At 34.2% G+C, this 6,000-nt stretch overlaps 1 protein-coding gene across 1 annotated transcript in view; it reads right to left on the bottom strand.

The window, feature by feature from the left end:
* Positions 1-4,564: 4,564 nt before the first annotated feature.
* RNPC3 (RNA binding region (RNP1, RRM) containing 3) overlaps positions 4,565-6,000 on the bottom strand; it is a 152,196-nt gene continuing 150,760 nt past the window's right edge. Inside the window, exon 15 of the mRNA XM_052665613.1 lies at positions 4,565-4,577. The gene's annotated coding sequence lies outside the window, so the exon portion shown is untranslated. The remainder of the gene's footprint in view (positions 4,578-6,000) is intronic.

Here is a 6,000-nt window from a genome sequence, read left to right as displayed (position 1 = left end):
TTCCAAACAAGCCAGCAGAAATGTAAGAAAGACACAAGTGGCAGGAAGCCAGACAGAAATGCAGCTGCAAAATCTGTAGGAAGAATGAAGCAGATGTTATGATGATAGTGCTGAACTTGCTCCACGAGGATACGTAGTTAAAACAAAAGACCTGTTTCCCTTGGTTCTTCATTGTTATTGCATGCATACTTGCATGTGCAACTGTTAATTAGTGCTAAACTAGTTAAGAACTCATTTCTTCCCAGTTTGAACTTTAATTGCAAGAAATGAAGAATATAAAATCATGTGTATGCAAAATTGGAAAACATTTTTATCTTTAATATTTCAGTTTCCATCAGAAGCAAAAGCAAAGCTCTACTTGATTTACAGCACATCTCCAGTGTCTTCTCTTTCTTTGAGAAGTACTTTCTGGGTAGCAAAGATTTTTATGTGTATAGAGTGTACTCAAGCAACAAAAGCTTGAAAGAAACACTTCTGAACTTCAGTGAAGATTTTGATATGCTGCTACCTGGAAAATTATGTAGATGGAGTAAAATAGGGACACATGAGAAATATAATGTGACTAAAGAACTGTGTAGAGAGCAGCTATGGTGTCTACGGAGAAGCAAAGTTAGCAAACTGGCTGAATTCCATATAGATGTGGAGAACTTAAAAAAAATATATATGTATATATATGTAGTGATAGAATTGCCTGGGGGGAAAAAAGCAACCTGAAATGTATTATTAGAATATTACACATGAAAAAACTAAATTACATGAAAAGATTAAATTATTGAGTGAAACTATGGAAATAAAATTAATTTTAACAGTACTAGTTGAAAATCAGGTACTTAAGGTTCAATCAAGCTCTTCACTTTTGTAACAATTCTTCTTGACAGATTGTCTATCTAGATGTATATTTATGCATCGCCGACTATTGGGATCTTTCAATGTGCCAAGACCATGAATAAGCCACCTGTGATTGTCTTGTTTGTCTGACATTATTTTTAGCAAAAGTATGAAACTGATGCTATCAGTGTTCAAATTACTGGTAATTTCTTACCTGAAATACTGTGGAAAATGAAAACTGAATTCAGATTGGAGTGGTGAAAAAGCTGTAGTATTTAACAGAGTATGCAGAAGTTACATCAGTGTAGGGAATTGGATGAAAGATTACCGTCCCTTTCCCGTTCTTATTGAAGTTTATTTGATATTTCCTATATATTGACACTGTGATTCCACTCTATGTTTTTATTTTGTTTTATTCCATTTTGTTATTATTATTACATCAAGATAATGAGTAGTTTATATCACTTTTGATTAAGCTGGTACAAAATTTTACTTTTGCCTTGCATACACTGATTACACTGAGTCCGTACAATGTGCGTATGGACATAGGTTGCCTAAGTATATGCAGCACAATACTCCTGCTGCCTGATTAGTCTCCTTAGTATTTGCTCTCAATGCAATAAAGTAAAGCCTACTCTCTTCTGCATTGTTCTAGGCAATGAGGAAATTATTTTTTCTATTGAAGAAGAAAATTTATTCCTATTGCACGTTTGTGTGTAAAACTAGGACTGTGCTATGTTAAAGACCTCAGAGTTCAGTATTTCTAGCTGAGTTTTTAGATTTTTTTGTTACGCTTAACTAAAATCCAGTTACACTTTGTGTCTGTCCAGATTAAACAGTCATAAATGTAATGCTGTAGCTTACTCTTTAGGTTGTAATTGAAAGTCAAGATGTTCATTGGTGACTAGCTGCGTTTCTTTCAAAAATTATTTTCTAATACAAAGTTTACTGTACTGGTGTAGAGCTGCTCCAAGGATTTCCAACCTCTTGATTTACACCAGAACATGTCCTCCTACCCCCAGATTCACCCCATTTGCTCTGCTGAGTGAAAAGTTTTTTGCATTTCTGGTGTCTGTGTGGAGACGTCTGCAAGCAAACAGCATGTCCTGGCAGACAGCATCTATGCTCTGCAACTGCTGAAGACGGTCAGGTCAGTGTTTTACCTAAAAATGTAAGTAAAAATAGCTATTATATGTTGTATTAATATTGACGAGTGGTTGTTAAGCAGTGTCTCCTTGGACAGCACATGTTTGTTTCAGTTATTTTCCATTGTAGTTGTTAACATTGCTTATCTGCTGGTAGAGTGCTCTCTCACCTTTCAGGATTGAATTTGTTGTACCTATTAAGTATCCCTTGATACAGTTTTGTGTCTCATAAAAGCCCTTGAAACTGAATTTGATGTACTTGAGAATAATCTTGATTCCTTCAATCCCCTTGTGTGCAATTTGAGGAAACAATGGTATCTGTTCAAAATTTAGAAGAGAAGAAAAGCAGTGGATTTACAGTCCCTGGGAGAAGGTTGTAAACTCTTATTGGGATGCTTATAGAAGGGCATTATCACATTGGAAAAGCAGAGGTGCTTGAAAACAACCTTCAGATCTGCAGCCTTCAGGAGTTTTTTTTTTCTCTTTGTGGAAACTAGTGTTTTGTAACACTCATATTTTTATACAGTAAATTGTTTTTTCTATCTTGTTTTATTTGATAGATAATCATTTCAGATATGGCGGTGGTGGAGTAGAACATTCTCTAATAGCTTTGCAAATAGCAATTCTAACCCTGAACTGATTGAAATCCAGTTGTGTCAAAAGTTTTTGGTATATATATAGAGAAATAAAAATGCTTAACAGTGTATGAATGCTGTACAGTTTTAGGCTAGGTTAGTTCAGTGTGCATGAGTCTCAATTAAATGTGCTATGGCTGAAAGACGGAGTAATTGCACTGCATAGCCTGCTCTGAGAGGTTTTTGGTCTCAACCTAGGTTTTACTGGCTTTTCTTCCACATTACCAAAAATGAAATCGTTGTGCTTTCCACATTTTTTTCAGTGACAGTAAAAGAATAAAGGATGAGAAATTAGGGCCTGGCCATCCAGTGGTGTGGATTGATTGAACTGTCAGTTCTGACAGCAACATAAAGAGCTGGTAGGAAGAATGAAGTTATTTGTGGTATATCCCTGTTCTAGCAGTAGAGGGATCTGCTAGTCATGGTGAGAATCTGGAGCAATTCATATGAATGAAACACTAGTCATCTGCCTACATACATTTTCTGAGTATTAGTAGCAATTAATCTCCCTATTAGTTGATTGCATTGACCATCCACTTTTAAGCATTTGTCTCATCACTGTTAAGGAATCGTTTATATTTCATTCATGAGTGATAGCAGAAAGACATCTGAAAGCTTATCTTCAAGGATAATGCTGAGGATAGTCAGGAGATTCCTCCCTGTTGCAGAAATAAGGAAGAGAGGGAAGGCTTAAAAAATGGTAGCAACTTGTATAGTTGTCTGCACTTCTTATTTTGAAATTAAAAAGTAAACAAGTGAAGTATAAAAAAGACTTCCCTTGAATATGCTGTCACACTGTTGTAAATAACATGAATGTATAGAATTATTAATGGAACAGTATGAAATGCTCGCATTTGCTAGTAAAATGTAATGCTCCATTTGTTCACCACTATGAAGTCAAATCGTAAAGGGTTTCTGCCCTTACAGTTCAATAACTGCATGATGTGGCATCATGATTTTTTTTTTTTTTTAAATAAATCAATGTGATAAAACAGGATTCTCATTAATATCTGTCCGTCATGTTTAGGAAGATGTGAACATTTTAAAAATGAGTCTAAAAAGGGTTTTCCTTTAACCAGTAATTAAAATATTAGTCCATTAGAATTGATAAGATATTGAAATTCCAGCAGCTGTAAAAAGTTTGTATTACCTTGTATCTCTTGCTTGAAAGAGCTGAAAAAAATTATATGTCCAAAAAATAATAGATTTTCCCCGAGGAAGCCATTTGGTATCTTTCCTCTGTATGGTTTTCTCCTAATGTTTCAATTCTTCATAACTTTCAATCCTGTATAAGTTAATATTATCTGTTAGTTTAATTTTCACCAGATAAATTGTAATTCTTTTATAAGCCACTTAAACCAAACCCACCTGAACATAACTGGATTTATTATGTCTTGAAAATACCTGAAGTTAACAATCTATTATTTACCTGAAATGAAATTTGCTTTATTGACACTTGCCACTCTTCATGTTCTTCAATCAAATCTGATTACAAAAATTGTCTTAAGAGTAAAGAAGATATAAATATTTGAACTATAGTAAGTGTCTTGAAATTGATAGTGAAATAAACTCTTTGGCAGAGGACTTACTGTGTTAGTCTTATGAATTAAAAATTCTTTCTCAAGAGAATACTCTCTTTGTATTCAAGATTTTTTGTATAAGGATTTTTTTTATATTTCCATCAGATATTTGTTGCTCATTTGTTTATATATGATGCCCAATCACATCCGCATGTTTCTTTTTACTCAAAATTAAGTCCTAGTGAGACGTCCCCTAAAATATATTCAAACTTCTTTAGCTAATTCTTTTTCTTTCTGCTTGCAAGTTGAGAATTTTAACGGGGAGGCTATAAAAAGTGTAAGTTCAGTTTAAAAGGGGTCTAGCACTTACGGTTAATACTTTTTTTGAAAGGTCGATCAATTAACTAATATCTGTAGATGCTACTGTTTGAGTGTGTGCAGGAATGTTTCTGGCAGAAGCACAGCTTGGACTCGTGAGTAAAAATGGCTTTTTTGAAACTTCCATGTACTGTCAAACAGAAAGACACTTAGGTGTAAAAGTGTCTGTCCTGAAATCTGGCACTTATGAATTTATGCAGCTGTTTTTGTATTGTTAAGTACTGCCTAAATAATTACATAGGTAAAATGAGTCAGATTGCTGCTTTTCACCAAGTAAAAGCATCCATCTGAATGAAAAACTTTCCATAAGCATCAGATTATTTTTTGACATTGAACTAAACTGAGAACTTCCTAGTGGCTGACACGGTACCTTTGCAGTGAATGAGGTTTTCATGTACAAAGTTTTTGTGCAGAGGAAAAATAACACACTTCAAGACAACCAAGAACAATATCAGGGCAAATGAAAATGCTCAGATAACAGCATGTTACTACTGATTATACGGCAATACGGCTTATGTCACTGTAGTTATAAGATGCTTTAAGATGAGAGCCAGCCTTCCTTTTCCTGTGTGCACACAAAGCTGGCTCGGGAGTAAAAGTTTACTCTTCTTAGTCATCATCTATGACATCCTCTGTTGCAAGGAATCTGTAGTATTTTCAATATTGTTTTTATCAACCTAAAGGTTTTAGGAATCTATAGACATAGCTTTCATTTTTGTAAGAGCTGTTAAAAAAAAAACAAAAACCTTCTTATCATTATGTAGTAGAAGACTCAGTGAAACTAAGTGAACCAATTTTTAGATCACTTACAACTAAGAAACTAGATATACATTAATATTCTTTGTATTAATATGAATAAATCCATAAGCGCTGTGTGTAAGGTACAGTCTCCCAGAAAACACTGATTTCTGCAAATTAGAAACATCTAACAGAGTAATGAGTAATAACAATCAATGAGGACAGGTTATGGATAACCTATATGCTAAGCTCTATTTGATCTCTGATGGATTATCATGTGGAAAAGCTGAAAATCAAATTATGAAAAAAAAAAGAGTATTTATCTGTCTTTTTAGATAAACATCAACAAGCCCACCTGCTATTTGGCTTTTATTGTATAATGTAGGGAGGTTCTTGAAAATGTGTGATCAAATATTCAAGTATTCCTCTTGAGAATGTGTGTATGTTCTTAAAACGTAATCCTATAAAGAAAACATCCCTGCTGGAATACCTGCAATGCTTGAAGCTGCCACAAATAACCCCAGTTTTCAGCAAACAGAACCCTCTGTTCCAAGCATGCTTCATACATAAAGAATCAGTTTGGCTGTAAAGATGCCTAAATCTCAACACAAACGTGCTGTAAAAATGGTTCCTGCAGGTAATCAGACAATAAGAACCAGACCCAAATAATAAATTTATAAATACATCTTATTTTCAATATATATAAGAAATTCCCCTACCCTTCCCCCCCCCAGATATCTTTTCAACCAGCCTCTG

This window comes from Tympanuchus pallidicinctus, unplaced genomic scaffold (genome assembly GCF_026119805.1).
Source record: "Tympanuchus pallidicinctus isolate F22 unplaced genomic scaffold, pur_lepc_1.0 scaffold7, whole genome shotgun sequence".
NCBI classification, from domain to species: Eukaryota; Metazoa; Chordata; class Aves; order Galliformes; family Phasianidae; genus Tympanuchus; species Tympanuchus pallidicinctus.
This window is presented reverse-complemented; position numbering and strand designations above follow the sequence as displayed.